Source organism: Cydia strobilella, chromosome 19, assembly GCF_947568885.1.
Source record: "Cydia strobilella chromosome 19, ilCydStro3.1, whole genome shotgun sequence".
NCBI lineage: Eukaryota > Metazoa > Arthropoda > Insecta > Lepidoptera > Tortricidae > Cydia > Cydia strobilella.
The window spans coordinates 6,862,430-6,880,255 of NC_086059.1; the positions used below are offsets into that span (position 1 = coordinate 6,862,430).

Sequence of the window (17,826 nt, forward strand, 5' to 3'; positions counted from 1 at the left end):
TTCCAGTTGTTCATAAAGAATATTTAGGTACTTATTTACTTTCATGTTTTCTTCTAATATTGAGGTGTTATTCCCACTAGTTACCAACATCTTGGTGGTAACTAGTCGGAATAACGCCTCAAATTCAGAAGAAAACACGAAAGTAAATAATTAAATATTCACAGTATGTACGAGTATTACAGATTCCATTAAACCATAAATAATCCTTTCTACTCATGTCAAAGAAACAGAAAGTAGAATACAAGTTTTGAAATGAGGACGGCAACTGTCAAAATGACATTGCCAACGATGGTCTATAAAAAAGGTAAATTTGTATGGCCGGAAGGAATTTTAGTCATTTTTGCGAAAATGACAAGAGGAAAGTTGAGAATCGATTAAATAAAACGCTTCTCGATACAAGACAAGACAGTCCCTATTCACCTCTCGAAATATTGACATTATAGCGTATTATAAGGTTAAAGAGCTTTTTACATTTTGTATGGGCTTGGTTTGGCTTTTACTTAATTCTTATAATAATCAAAAAATTGAAAAGTCAACCAAATGGCTATGGTTAACATACGAAGAGGAAAATGGCGACAATATGTTTGCATGAAAAATCGGCCGTCCACTATCCGCTTAATGTTTTATACCGAATTGCTCTGAAATGGAAAACCATTGTCTTCCGAAAAACCCTGTGTGTTTGGTGAGGGTCTGCCGCGAAAAACGAAAATAAGAATAACCAAGGAAAAGCGATAGAGAAGCATATTTCATTTATCTCGTCGTTATTTGTTTAGATATTTTTGAACTTTAACGTATATATAGTAATAGATACGGTATAAATTATACTTTTGGCCTTAAAACTATTGTAATAGATTTTCTCAAGAGACAACCCTAACGCTTTTGAAAATGCTGTACCTATATGACTTGTATAGAAAAGAGCAAAAACAGATAGGTAACATTGCCCACCCTACTTCACCAAACTTCTGTACGAAAGAAGTTTACATAGTTGACCCCTAATTATTTTTAAAGCAACCTTTTGTCTTCAAATGATTCTTTGTTTCAACGTTTTACAAAGTTCGCAAAAACTTAAAATAACTTTTTTAATCGGTACAGTTGCTCAAAAAGCGCTACTTTACGTAGCTGTTTAGCGTGCGGAAAGTTGTTTTTCGCGATCTAGTGCATTTTACTTTTCCAATTTTTTTTTAATTTATACTTGTTCCAATTCATGACTACTTATTGATGAGTGTTAATATTAGTTTCCTTTAAACGTCGTAATCAACATAAAAACCTACTGTTAATGTAAGAATACGAAAAATATACATATTTCATATTTTATTACTTACCTCTTCATCATTATAACACGTTTATTTTTTAATATTGAATATTGAAAAACCGTTCTTAATAAGTTGTCTGAATGGAACGGAATAGCTATTATGGAAGGTAGAGGTAGGAATAGCTGCCGAAACGCCTGTCAAAGTGGCGTTTTTTCTTGCATGTTTTAAGTTTCCAAAGGCAACGCATGGGATGGGAAATATGACTGACTGCAGTGGGTTGGCATATTTCACATCTTAATGAATTCATAGTATGGGAAATATGACTGACTGCAATGGGTTGGCATATTTCACATGTTAATGAATATGAAAATTGTTTCACGTTTGTGTAACTAAAATTATTAAGTTTTTTTTTTTTTTAGTTCATTGTTAGTATTTTGTTTAGGGACAAACAAATGTTTACCAGGAAGGCCGACTGTTAGATATTTTCTAAGACTGTTCCTATTAGTAATATAGACTGGTTCAGTTGTAGGCTTGACAGCCTACACTGAGCCTAAAGTAGTAAAGTGAGATAGACATATATAGCTCTCTGACGTTGAGTGTATCTAAAGAGTTTATGGTATTATTGTAATTGAATCTTTTATAAAACATTATCAACATTGTTATAAATATTGTTAATATTTAATAGTTGATTAATACCAGTAAATGTCTAGTATTATATATTAGCATACCTAAAACTGTTGATTAAAACAAAACGTCATTGATATGAGGAAGAACGAAACGCAAGTGTCAAGAAGGTAGATATAATATAAATGAGAACATTTAGAACGCTTTGTAAAAATAACATTAAACTACATATCATTCAGCAGATAAATATAGTTTTAATTGGTGAATCCGCCAGCTGTTATAGGTACTTACTTGTTGTTTTTCTTATTTTTTCGCAACTGTATTAAAAAACGTCGTTCGATACACGTGCGGAAATGTCATTCTTCACTCGTCCCGAGTCTTGCCACGAGCCGTAGGCAGGCCTCCGTCACTCGCTCAAGGCCACGCGCTATATGCCTACCGCTCGGCGTATCGTCGATGATACAACCGACAGAGGGCCGCCGAACGCCCGCCTGAGCGCTCGCACCGCACTGCACCGCACTGCACCGCACTGCACCGCACGTTTCCCTCGCTTACGCTTTGAAATGCCGAAACCACGTAATTATTGTGCACTTGTGCAGTAGTCAAAAAACAAAGAAAAATTTGTCATTGCCGAGAGACGAAGAAAGGTGAAAATACTAATTTTAAATTTATATTTATGAATTTGGTCACCATTTATTTCTTTGAACATAAGTCGGTAGATCGTAAATTAAGAAATTTTTCGTGTCAGGTATTATAAGTGTTGTTTTTAAAATAAATATTTGATTGACTAATCAAAAATATGGTTGACATTCGTTTTATTACTCGCTTACCATAAGGGCGAGATTTGCTTGTATCTTATTACGAACCTTAGATACCTGTGAAAGCGTCCTTATGGCCAGCGCCAAAGTGGGACTTATTGCTTGGAAACGACACATATGATCACAATCACAATGGAGCAAAAAAACATGTTAGACGCAGACCTTATTCAAAAAATTTCGTTTTTCCGAGAAAAGTGGACAAAGTTACTAACTCCTATGGACCAGATGCCATCGTTTTTCCTTCTTGTGTAAGCTGTGAGGTTTTATTTAGGCGCTTGCTTACGCACTGCCTCCTTCTAAGACAATCACGATGGATTACATTGTATGCTTATAAACTAAATTGCTAAAAAAAATATGCAGGCGCGTAAGTATCACAACCCAAAACTCATCTATTCTATACTACACGATGAAATTTAATCGGTCGGTGATCAGGAGTTGAAAAATATTAATTACCAAGCTAAATAGAATTCAATACGTGAGGTCTCATGCAATTTACTTCACCGTCTAATTAATTACAGTTAATGATATCGTTAAAATTGATAACCACAGCTTATTGCTCATAAAGCTTTAGGTTTTTTAACGCTGTTAATTTGGAAGCAGGTTTTAAAACTCTTAAGACTAAACCATTGGTAGTGACAATAAATTTCAATTAAAATTTAATTTGTGTTATTATCCTTGCCCTCTACATCTGTCATATTCCTACCCGAAAAAAAATGGTATTTCTTGTATTTAGCTTTACTTATTGTAGAATATTTCCACATAAAATTAAACTAAAGCTTGAACACGCCATAATTTGGGCACATAAAATAGAGCGAAATATATATTGAATATAGTTGCAAATATTAGTTTATCATGCTGATATATTAGAATTTTATTACAGCCTCAGGATTTGACATGTCACAAATTGTGTGATGACCAGGACACAGGCACTTTGCACGACATAATCACATGTGATTACCGTATGTTTAAGTAGTCAAAGCCAGAGTTATTAACGGGTGTCTTTTTCAAATATTCCTTGATATGTCCCAGTCCATTGCCATCCGCCTTAATTTAGAACCATCCGCCAAAAGTACCCTTTAGGCATTGTCAGCATGTATATCGTGTTAATACCCCTTCATCACTGTTATAGTGTAGTGACAACACGATGAATGCTACTAGAATAGTAACTGTGAGCTGTGACTTCTTAAAAATAGGTTTTAAGTCAGTTTCACAAATGTTTCTTGAATATATTTCTATGTTCAATGTCCCTTATGCGAATCAATCAACGGTGACGCTTGATGCAATCACAAGTAGCTTGATAAACCAATAAATAATTAGAAATACAGCATTATTTTTATCTTGCAATCTTCTGGAATGTATTAGCAACACATACAAGTCAAAGTTTTTATACTGTGTTATTTTTTGAAGTTTGCATTTCTATAGAATCTATAGTCTAACAATTAACGCGCTGGAATATTTACGTTAATACCGATCAAACGTTTTTATACCCTACATTTTGCATACAAATTTCATTTAGCACCACTATTAAGAGCAGATAAGCTCTCACTAGCTCTTAATCTTACTTGACTTCACTTTTTGTGCATGAATCTGAGATATTTGTACCTTTTTTGCAACATAAGAAAAGATAGATTTTTCGGTCTTTATGTAAGAACGCTGTATGTTTCCTAATTTTGATTTTTTTCTCGTTTCAATCTAGTGTTTTTCTGCTTTCTTGGTGTCTTTACATTCATTAAAGTCTCCGCAACATTTCAAAAACCCAAAAACTAAATAAAATCGAAATTCATTTAACTCAAAAATGATGTATGCCACTTGAAAGGCTAATCTAATTTTCCAAGGCTATTGGTGCAAAGTGATTTAACTCTGTCATTGTTTAAAGCTCGTTATCATGAAAACTAATTATAGAATTGACAACTATTATACGTTCCTCATGCTATAGCGATTTTAATTTAAGCAAAAAAAATTAACCACCCCTGACAAAAATTATATACAAAAACGTGTGCGTGTTTTTGGCGTGTTCAAGCTTTACGTTAGTATTAGCATTAACCGCTAGTGATTTTTTAACTAAAATATTTTTTTACAAACGGGAGAACCTCACAAAATGGTCTGACTAGACGAGAACATATGCATTGGGGCTCGTATAGATAGTCCGCTTTATTCTTAGTCCCTAATATAGCCGCAAGTACCGCTGCGACATTTATTGGCGCGTGACAATGCATAGCTTTTCTTCAAAAACCTCGTTCCATAAAATAAATATAATTTTTATTTTCTTGCAAATTGATAAGATTTCATGAGAGGATGTTTCATTCAGGCCGGTTATATGAGAAATTTATTTTCACACAAAACAAGGTGTCTTTTCGCAAAGGAATTATGTGTGTGTGTAATACCTAATCAATATTAGATATTTTATGTAATAAAAGAAAAGATAATAATGGTCTAAGATAAAATAGTTACTGATTTATCCCATTATATGTATATAATGGATAATTAAACCTGTAAAAGGGACGGCATATTTTTATCAATGGCAGTTTCATACTGAGACATCTTAGCCCTTCATGGTCAGTTCAGTCTTAACATATACAGTTTGCCTTGCAAATACGCCAGAACAAAATAGAGGTTAGTTGCAAGGAAAAACTTAGCGATAACATAAAATTACACATAATTAATGACAGAAATTGCTCGCATATCCTTGATAAATAAAAGTATAATGATCACATCCACGTCTCAGTCGTTGGATTTTTTTTGTCATTGCGCGAACGTTAAATAAACTCTTTAACAATAAATATTTGTCTGTGGTACCTATACTGTGTCCAATTAGTTCGCATACATAACAAATGCAATAAAAACTATATTTCATGAAATATTCAATATTCATAATAAGTGTTCCGGGACGACTCCACTTTAACCTTTATCACCAGCATGAACACGTTCATCACACGCGACACACACTACCTCCCCTCCATCGGCATTTCGTCCCAAATTTACGCGATAACTTTTTTAAATGTTCCAAATTCTTGATTTTATAATTATAAGTTTCAAAAGCATGTACAACCATACAAAAAAGTCCAGTACCTAGATTTAAATCCGGAGAACTCAGGGGCCATTCATTTTTCGGCAAGAAATCTGTTCAATTCGCCTGACACCACGCTTGAACTGAGTTTGCCGTGTGCAATAGAAGTCGTTCCTAAACATCATTCTTAAATTTGGAGCAACATTTTTGTCATGACTTCTGTTTTATAGTACCTCAATTCAATTCAATTCAATTCAATATCTTTATTGCTAATAAGGACGAATCCATGCAGTAGTGGATACACAGTATCAAACCAATTTGAATATATATAAGTAATTAATTTTATACATGTCAAAAATATAGATACCCAATAAATTAAAATTGATGAGGTCATTTCGATTACAATAATAATGATTAATTATACAGATTAATTGACTCATTCACTTCGCCTCATTGACTTTTGCCCCTTTTTCGGTAAATACTAAAGAAAGCTTTTATACCCCGCTTACATACTGCTCCCCTTGTACAACATACAAACTTTCATCTCCTTTTTAACCCCCTTAAAGTAAGTAGAAGAAATATTTTTTCGGGTGCCTCCCGTACGGTACACGTAAAGAAGGGATGAATTTTTGTTTCAACCATATGGTGTGGAATGTCGTCGGACACGATTTTTTTAACGAATAGAGGTTTCTTCAATAACCATTTTTGATAGAGTGAATATTTAGACCGGGCTCTCAGTAAACCTCGTTTGCAAAAATATCGCACCGCAGTTTGACTTTTGATCCTTATAGTGGGGTTCCTAGGCTCTGTGTAATGTATGAGAATTGTAAGGGGCAAATTCAAAGGGCTGGTGGGGGTAACGGCACCACTTTTCAGCCCGGCAACATCGGGTTTCTAGGAGCCTAGGAACCCCACTACAAGGATCAGTAGTCAAACTGCGGTGCGATATTTTTGCAAACGAACATCTCCTTGGAGCCTGCTCTAATTTTCGGAAATAATCGCTCCGAAAGTCCATAAAATTATGAAGGAAAACTTAATAAAGAATGTCAATGAAAACTATTTCGAATATTATCTTACAGTTTCGAGCTGCCGGTCAGACATAACGGCCGAAGTTATACGTGCGAATTCTAAGTCCCACAAAATACAATTTAATGACATCTAAGGTCAATTGCATTTGTCTGCAACTGTTCCGAAACTGCAATTTTAATGACATTGGCCTAAATTCGCCGGTCTAATTAATACTTCTAGCGCAGTTGACCAGTGCTAAACATATCGCGGGGCAGTCGCCTTTCAGATTTGATAGCATAAAGGCGCCGAAGCACTTTATTATCACGATCGTCCTTAACAAGATAAAAAAATAGTGTGTTTTATAGTGCATGCTACATGGAATATCCAATATTTTTTACAAGGTAAGTATAAATCAAATACAGTGTTTTTATAGGTCTAAACCCGTTTAGGTGATGATAGTACTTAGTTTTTGACTTGTCAAGAGGAAACCTATATTCTAATGTAAGTCGAAGAATATACATAAAAATCCGGCCAACTGACCGGCCAAGTGCGAGTCGGACTCACCCATCTAGGGTTCCGTACTTTTTAGTATTTGCTGTTATAGCGGCAACAGAAATATATCATCTGTGGAAATTTCAACTGTCTAGCTATCACGGTTCATGAGATACAGCCTGGTGACAGACAGACGGACAGACTGACAGACGGACAGCGGAGTTTTAGGAAAGAGGATATAATAAGATAGAGCGGTACTGTCATAGTAAATTTTGTAACCACTGTAAATTCACTGCCATCTATCGACATACTTTAAAACTAAAAATGATGATTTATAAAAATACGTTAATATGTATTTAAATATGGATAAATGATTTTTTTTATTTACATTAATAATTTTTATATTATTTTGACCCATGTTCTTTCACTAATATGCGTTAAAATTATAAATAACAAACGAAACCATCAACGCCCTCTATACGAGAGTAGGCCAAAGCTAGTGGCGCCATCTGATCGAGAATCAAATTTTCGTGATTTTCGAGGCACGTTTTTTCCTTAGACTGTATCCATCTATCACGGAGTTATATCTATCTTTGGTTTTAGTAAGAGGGTCCCGTCTTTACCCTTTGGGTACGGAACCCTAAAAAGTAAACACGATGTCTTTTGCTGCGACCAAATATTATATCACAATATCCTTTTACGACTCTAAGTATAATAACTTCGGGTCAATATGCGTAAAACTATCGCAACGCGTTAAAGTACTGAATTTCAAAGTGACCTTGTTAGACAAAGCAAAAACAGTTAAAACGGATAAGTCACTTTTCAATGACGATATTTAATTCGCAGTGGAATGTTATTACTTAATACTAAATAATACAATTAAATAGTAGTTCTTAAGAAAATGCCTAATTTATACAATTTATATCTTTTTTTACCTTTGCGGTACTAATAAATAGTATATTTCGATGCTAGTGCGGAAAGTACGTAATGACATTTCCGCACGTGTATCGAACGACGTTTTTTAATACAGTTGCGAAAAATAAGAAAAGCAACAAGTAAGGAATGGAATTCGAAAGTCGAAACTTTTATATTATTAATTCTGTGACATCATTGACATTGACATTATGAAGAGGTGTTTTTCTAGCTTTTATTCGACTAGAATGAATCCACTTCAATGAAAGTTTTTTTTTAAATGCATGTTCTATAAGACAGAAACAATTGTAAATATTAATACATAGTACTATTATTACCTAAATATCGTTATTTACGTATACTTATAAAAACCATATCGAATGTTGCCTTTGGAAACTTAAAACATTCTTGCAGTAAGAAAATACGCCTTTTCTTTGACAGGCGTTCCGTTCCATTCAGACAACTTATTAAGAACGGTTTTTCAACATTAAAAAATAAACGTGTTTTAATACTTATAATGATGAAGAGGTAAGTAAATATGAAATATGCATATTTTTCGTATTCTTACATTAACAGTAGGTTTTTATGTTGATTACGACGTTTAAAGGAAACCAACTTTCCGCACGCTAAACAGCCACGAAAAGTAGCACTTTTTGAGCAACTGTATTAAAAAAGTAGTTTCCTTAAGCCTTGCTGCCAAAGAATATAATACCAATAATAATACTCACTAGGAGAAGAACGATAACTCCATACAAAAATGTCCCCTTCAAAAGTTCGTTTATACTAGTAGCGCCCTCGTTGTGTACCAATGGAACTAATGTTGACAACCTGTTTAGCCTGGCGGGTATTGGTTAGGGTTAGGTACCTCGTAATTCTGTTGATAAACATATTTCTTATCAACATAACACGAAATATATGAGATTTTTTTTTATCTGGTTTTTATGGAGGCTTTGGACACTCTAGGTGAACATGTCAGCCTCATTATATGAAAGATGCAAATAAGTACCTCGAGGACAGATTATTATCCCTTGTTTGTGATGGTAAAATTAATTGCAATTCTTCACTTGATTTAAATAAAAGGCATACTTATGTTTATAACATTGTATTATTTATTAAAACATGTTTTACATATGGAAATATACAGTGAAAATTATACCATGAAAACTTAATAAAAAAATAGGCGTTATTAAAGCGCATTCAGGGTTTTCAGTAAAACAAATAAATTTAGGCATGTCTAACTTATTACACTATTGTATATTTGCAAAGTACAATATAATAGGTGCCAGTGCCAGTGCCAGTGGTGTTTGTATACGCCAGTCATGGCAAAACAAGGATCGTCCAAAAACAAAAATGAAACACCTGTGGCTGTATATAAACGCTTGTTTGATACAAATATACATTCATTCATTCATTCATTCATTCATTCAATGTTTAAAATTCGTAAAAATTGAAATCTGAGTCGGAGCAATGTTGCAGTAGCAAAATGTTTTTATTTTTATTACGGGCAACTTTTTCTAGGAACTTCTAGGAACTTCCAAGGATGTGAACAGGGCTTGCTTGCTGTCCAGTATTAGAAAAATGTATAAATTCATAATAGAGGTATTAATTACCTATACCGGTTAACAATAATTTAAAATAACGTATGCGGAGTGAAATCTGGACAAAGTTTGAACATGTAAACAAAAAAAATAACTGAAATTATATCTAACTGCCAATTTAAAGTCTATATAGGTATCTGTCAATGCATTCGGTAAGTTTCATGGGCATTTGATTCTTTCTCTTGAAATTGTGGTCAATCTAGAAGAACACCATCGCGACACTGTATGTAATTTCTCCAGCACTATTTCCCAATGGCCGAAAGCGAAGATAGTGGAACATTTTGCGAAAGTGGGTTTTTGCTTTTTATTACAAACTGATCGGCGATTGGCCCTAGTCACACCTGATGGAAAGTGAAGACAGGGCCTAAGATGGAGCTCACCGGTTCAGTAACAGCCTATTCACTCTTGTTTTAAAGAGACCGAGGTCATATTGATCAGGGAATACAGATGGCGGGAGCGCATTCCATTCCCTAGCCGTCCGTACCAAAAAGGAGGAGGCAAAACGTTTCGTCCGAACAAATGGAATGTGGACCACGAACGGGTGCATTCGCGCCCCGCGCCTGGATGTCCGATGATGGAAAGGGGAAGGTGGGATCAGGTCGTGCAGTTCCTGTGCGCACTCCCAGGAATGTATCCGATAGAACACCGATAGGCAAGCGACTCGACGGCGATGCTCAAGGCTCTGTATTCTTGACTTGACAGATGGGTCATCGCCAAAGAGTCTATTAGCCCGGCGCTCTATTGAGTCCAGGGCCGCCAGCTGATATTTGGCAGAACCGTCCCATAGGTGGGAGCAGTATTCCATGCACGAGCGGACCTGTGCTTGGTATAGGGAGAGAAGCTGAGGTTAGAGGTGAAGGTATATTATGCATTTTACATCCTTTTTCTTTAAAAAAAACTACCACTAGAAAGTCTGGTTAAGGTAAACATTCCAGCATTAGCCAGTTTCCTGGGAGAGATCGATTGAAGAAAATGACGGCCCGCTGAGTCACAAAATCTTACAGAGAGGTCATGAGATTATTTAAATGTGTCAGTAAAACTGTTTAAAAAAAATACATATAAATTTATGAAAAATAACCATGTTGCTTTTATTTAATACGACATTTAGTTTTGTCCAGATTTCACTCCGCATACGTTATAATATTATATTTCAGTCTCGCGATTAATGTACTTACTCGTACATAATAAAATTATGTTATAGGAATAATATTGGTAGTTTTACAAAATTTTACTAATCCAGTCTAATACCGTTCAAGAATTGTGCCCTTGGTCCATACAGAGCTAATAAACGTCTTAAAGCTAAAAGAAAACTTGTGAATAATTGTGTCGTCTTCAAGCAAAAGGTACCACTGTCGCTTGCCATAAGGACGCTCTGACAGGTTATTCGTATACCTAAAGATACTAGCAAATTTCGTTCTTATGGTAAGCGACAATGTGGTACCTTTTACTTCACAACCGTCACAATTTATGATTATGGCTTATTTCTTTACAAGAATACCTACTACGTATGAAAACAGAAGCAAGTGTCACAGCGCCTTTAGTGTATAGTACCATATTTATTTAATCGTATGGCGATATAGTCACGTAGGCAAAATTATATACAGTATTTTATATAAGGTAACATCCAACCATTGCATAGCATCGGGTGTCAAGTCTAGTAGAGTAGATCATCCACCCGAATATGCGCGGAGTGGGCACCGCACAGAACCATAAAAACAATCTGATTGAACGGAGATTGAATAATGTATGAGGTTGTCAAAAAAGTTTCCTGCAGACTATGATGTCAAGATACATATAAGTCAGCTGTAGTACTATGAATAAAACAATATTCGACTTCTTAAACCGAGGAGTTCCTATATAAAAAAAAAACCTTAAATACACTTTTCCTAGCTCCATAAAAGTTTATTTATTAATTTAGATATACTTACTTACTTACTGCTGTGGCGCGACGACCCGAAGAGGATGTTGGCCTCCGACACCAAAGACCGCCATGCTACTCTGTCCAAAATCTCTGTGTAAATTTAGATATATTTGAGATTTATTTTTATGCTATTAAGCTAAACTTAAAAAATGGCTTATAGAGCAGGCGTTCTATGACCATAAAGAATTATTTTTTAGCAATAGTACCTTAAACTAAGAATGTTATTTACAATTGTATTTACATTATTTTGACATGTAATTATTTATTACCAATAAAATATATGAATATGAATATGATTGTATTTTTGTGATGTGTTCTAAAATGTATATTTATTTAATAGTGTTACATGACGTGTAACTATAATATTCATATCCATATTATTCCTTTATTGATAAAATTACAAATTTTACATGTCATAAATATTAATAAGTAAGTATATGTCAGCTTAATCACAATTCACATAATTCAATATTCCGATCAAGTGAATATTTTTAAAAACAAATAGCGGACTTGATAAAAACATGATACTTAAATGTAAAGTGACGTCTTCGCTCGCGTTCTCAGTAAAAAAAATCTAATTAAAGCTCAGGTCAAAAATAGATATAGCGGACGTCATATCAAAGGTATGTTTAAAGTTTTGGCCTTATTACAAAAAGAGTAGGGTGCAAAAGTGTACCTATCTTTGACGTCGAAAGTACATAAAAATATAGTAACACAATCGGATTAAGACTAACTGCGAAATCTCTAGAACAGTCCTGAAATTTGGTATGTATATAAATTAAAGGCCCCTTTTTCATGTCCACACCATTAGACATGTGGGACCTCTAGGAATCGCAGCCATCTTGGAAAATATGTACCATCCTGGAGAAATTTGCGTTTTACTCTAAATCTACGTTCTCTATGAAAATATGGTGTAAGGCTACATTAAAGCTTATTGAATTCTACACAAATGGTGTGGACATGAAAAAGGGGCCTTTAATTTATATACATACCAAATTTCAGGACTGTTCGATCACTAGAGATTTCGCAGTAAGTCTTAATACGATTGTGCTGTGATTGTGCTATTAGGTGAATTTAAAATTGTAAACCGGTGACCTAATACGCAATTACAAAATAGGTATGCAACTTTGCGTTGAAACAATGTATGTACCTAATACTATTTATATTCAAAACTAATAACATTGATACTTCCTTTGTCACAGCCAGGTTCATAAATCGAACTAAAGAAATGGCACATGGGATCAAATTCATAGTGGTGACAATACTGTGGTGCTTACTAACTGACGAACTCTCCGTCGATGGATATCAATACCCAACATTCTTTAATAGAGAAGCCAGATCTAGGCGGATGCAGTCATACAGACAGACCCCTATTATTGACCTGTTGATGCAGTCAGTCAACCCCAACTATGACCCGAAGGACCCCTTGGACCTCTTTGATTTTCTCAGAGACCAATACCCATTACCGAATGGTAAGTCAACCCGTGAGTGTGAATTTAAATCTATTGTTTTAAATGTGAAGGTCACTTTTTCAATGATCAAATTTGACAGGCCGCATACGAGAGGTTAAGTTTGCCATACAGGGTTTGATGTTAAAAATTATAATCTTTAGCAACGAAAGAACCGAGTCCACAAAACAAAGTGAAAGTGCCATTATTTATTGGTGTTCCACTTCATTAGACGTCGCTGTCTAAAGTTCCTAAATCACTATAGGTCTGTCTATAGTATTTGAACAATTACCTTGATTTCTTGAGGATCGAGGATCCATCGTAATCTGATGAAGTGATGATAATGGGACTAAATGTGAAATACCCCCTACGCAAAGAAGAATAGTACATTTCGATGCTAGTGCGGAAAGTATGTTAATACTTCACAAGTACCGACATATCTTGGCACGTGAAGAATGACATTTCTGCAAGTGTATCGAACGACGTTTTTAATACAGTTGCGAAAAAGTAAGAAAAACAACAAGTAAGGAATTTGAAACTTTTATATTATTAATTCTGTGACATCATTGACATTGACATTATGAAGAGGTGTTTTTTTGCTTTTATTCGACTAGAATGGATTTAGTTATTATTATTGAACCCACTTCAATGAAAGTTTTTTTTTCAAATGCATGTTCTATAAGACAGAAACAATTGTAAATATAAAACATTGTACTATTATTACCTAAATATCGTTATTTACGATTATTTGTGTATTAAAACAATATCGAATGTTGCCTTTGGAAACTTAAAACATTCTTGCAGTAAGAAAAAACGCCTCTTCTTTGACAGGTCTGGTGTTCCGTTCCATTCAGACAACTTATTAAGAACGGTTTTTCAACATTAAAAAATAAATGTGTTATAATACTTATAATGATGAAGAGGTAAGTAATAAAATATGAAATATGCATATTTTTCGTATTCTTACATTAACAGTAGGTTTTTATGTTGATTACGACGTTTAAAGGAAACTAATATTAACACTCATTAACTAGTATAAATTTAAAAAAATTGGAATAGTAAAAAGCATTAAACAGCCACGAAAAGTAGCACTTTTTGAGCAACTGTATTAAAATAGTTATTTACGATACAAGTGCGAAAAAGAGGAACTTCGAAACGAGTGGCAATAAATTAAAACACGACCGAAGGGAGTGTTTTAAAATGACACGAGTTGCGAATTACCTATTCGCACGTGTATCGTACAACGTTTTACAGTACATATGGCAGTTTACATTTTTGACATAGTTACGAAATGTGCTAATTTACGCACTAGTGCAGAAAAGTAGCACCATATGTACTGTAAAATAATTTTATTAATTAAAAACGGTTCAGCTGTCTTCAAATAGCAAATAGCAAATATTACAAAACTAAATTACTATTGATTAATCAAATCATCCCGAAATATTCCTTTTAACAAAATAGCACGATTACAATAGGTCGTTGTTACGTTGAGTAAGTAAGTAATATAATCGTAGTAATACTTCTATAAGTTTTGGCGCGACAATTTAAATTAATTTACTTGAAGAATTTTCTTGTCCAATAAAATACCTAATTGTGGTTTGTTTACATTGTTTTAAATACGTAAAGATACAGACATAGTGCAAGAATAATAAATACGACCGACCGACTAGACCGATACGAGTATTCGATTTCCTTTAACGATGCAGATTATATGGAAATAACTTGTCTTAACAATTTAATGATGTTGGTAATGTGACATATATAAATGGCATACATCGCGTCCTTATTATGCAGATGCTTTAGTACATAATATTAGCTATGACGTGCACAGTTGTTTTTTTTAGCAATTATATCATAATTTAGATTATATTTAGAAAAACTTAATGATGGTGGGGTGGACTATAAGAATTGTCACTTCATAAATCAAACCACTTGGAGTTTGATTCGTGTTGAATGAATACCGTAAATATATGTGTCGTTTTCAAGCAAAAGGTACCAGATTGTCGCTTGCCATAAGGACGCTCTGACAAGTTTTTCGTATAAAGATACAAGCAATTTTCGTCCTTATGGTAAGCGATAATGTGGTACCTTTTGATTGAAAACGTCACATATCGATTATATTGTGATATTAAACTAATGACGACTTACGTAACGATTCTTATATTAAAAACTGTTACTAATCCTTATACAACCAGCCATTAATCAATTGCAATTACGTATTACATCAAATCATTCAAAAACCAGCGAGTCCAGCGACTTGATTGCCTAGTAAAACCTAGGTGCCTTGCATCATTAGTATCATTACATTAGAATGTCATTACTCGCGTTTATGAGAATTAACGCGTAATTCAAAATTCAACGGCCACGAAAAAAATCGCTCGCTGGCGAAGTTGCTAGAAGGGCTTTTTCGTAGCCGAGGCACACCACTTCAAATTTTTTTAGGTCTAAAACAACCATTAACCCAATACGACTACATAATCGTCGGCGCGGGTTCCGCCGGATGCGCGCTGGCGTCCCGTTTGACGGAGGACCCTGGGGTCACGGTCCTGCTGCTGGAAGCGGGGAAACCGGAGATGTTCACCACGGATGTGCCTGCAATCGCGCCGTACTTCCAGAGGACAGATTACACGTGGCAGTATTATATGGATAAGGAGCCTGGCGTTTGCATGGGTAGAGAAGATACTATTTTGTACATTAAAGATTAGATTTGATAGAGCTAATTTAATCGCCTCTAAGTTGCAGCCAAGATCAGGTATAAACATAAACGAGCTATAGAGCAGATACATAATTGTAGATTGTTAACAAAAACAAGAAAACGACCTATTTGACACGTGTTAAAACAATTTTCGTTTCGACTATTCATTTTATATAATAATCAACTAATATATACGAAAACAATATGGGAAGTTTACCTTATTTTTGACATTACTTTTATTTGTTTTGAAGAGATATTCAAAACTACATTCAAGTTGCCGATATGATTTTGTATACCTAGTGCTAGCGTTCAAATTCAATATTATACTTGAATGAGGATATATATACTCTCAGTTGAATTGTTGAGATAATTAAGATATTTTTTGGCAGGAATGATAAAAGAAAAGTGCTTTTGGCCAAGAGGAAAAGCAGTAGGAGGAACCAGTGTCATCAACTACATGATATACACGCGTGGCCGGCCCGAGGAGTGGGACCGCATAGCAGCTGATGGAAACGTTGGATGGTATCGTAATTAACCACTTGAAAGATAATTATTAATATAATTACCCATTATAATCATATACAGGTAAAGATTAAGTGATTACTGATTACAAGGGAAAGCAACCAAAACATTGTACCCGTTCTACTTGAGTTTTAGTCATTTGTTATTGCGTCAATTTTTAAATTAATTTTAAATTAATCATTATCGCTTGATTTTGCAACAGGTCGTACAATGAAGTATTAGAATATTACAAGAAATCCGAGCGATCGAACTTAAGAGGGTTGGAAGATTCTCCATACCGAGGAAAAAAGGGTGAAATGAACGTAGAATTCACGCAATTCAGGTAAGCCATCTTATGAATTTAAATTTATAATAGCTTTAGGTACTTTTATCGCGCATTAGATGTTTATATGATCCCGTTTATGTTGCAGAACACCATTAATTGAGGCGTTTTTGGAAGCTGGGCAACAATTGGGTCACCCCACAGTCGATTACAATTCTCCTGAACAGCTTGGGTTTGGATATGTTCAAACTACCACGTTAGATGGAAAGAGAGTAAGCGCTGCTAAAGCTTTCCTGCACGGAATTAAGAATAGGCCCAATCTCCATATACTACCAAAGAGCCGGGTAACTAAAGTTTTAATTGACAGTACGATGAAAACGGCCTATGGAGTACAGTATGTCAGGAATCGTCTAAAGAGAAATGTAACTGCGAGGAGAGAAGTCATTTTATCAGCTGGTCCTATAGCATCGCCACAACTACTTATGTTGTCTGGAATAGGGCCAAAAGATCATTTGAGTAACCACGGAATTCCTGTCATTCAAGACCTGCCGGTCGGACGTATGCTTTTCGATCACATCAGTTTTCCAGGAGTTATATACACTTTAAATAGTACAGGACTTAGTTTAAGTGAGTCTCGATTGGTACAACTTCCGCAGAGTATTCAAACTGTCGCTCAATGGCTTCAATATGGAGACGGCCCGCCCGCGAGTCCCGGTGCCGTTGAAGGAATCGGATATATCAAAACTCCTGTATCCAATGACCCCGCGAATGTCCCAGACATAGAGTTAATAAGTATTGCCGGGTCATTAGTGTCAGATGGGGGACCAGATGGAAGCAAAGCGGTGAGACGAGGAATGATGATATCTGAGAAAGTTTTTGATTCCGCATTCGGATCGATCGATAATACGGAAACGTGGAGTGCGTTTCTGATGTTGTTGCATCCTAAATCGTTTGGTTTTCTTGAGTTGAAGGACAACAATCCATGGAGCTATCCGCGGATGCGGGGAAACTATCTATCAGACGCGTATGGGCAAGACGTAGCAACGTTCGTGGCAGCAGTGCGGCACGTGCAGGCGCTGGCGGCCACGGAGCCGTTCCAGCGGCTGGGCGCCAAGCTGCACCGAGCGCAGTACCCGGCCTGTCACGCGTTGCCTTTCGACTCGGACGCGTATTGGGAGTGTGCAGTGCGAACGCTCACAGCCACGCTGCACCACCAGATCGCCACGTGCCGCATGGGTCCCGCCAGTGACCCTCGGGCCGTCGTCG

The 17,826-nt window shown here is 35.4% G+C and overlaps 1 protein-coding gene across 4 annotated transcripts in view; it reads right to left on the minus strand.

The window, feature by feature from the left end:
• Positions 1–17,826, minus strand: part of LOC134750242 (flotillin-2) — a 470,025-nt gene that overhangs the window by 422,558 nt on the left and 29,641 nt on the right. The window lies entirely within an intron of this gene.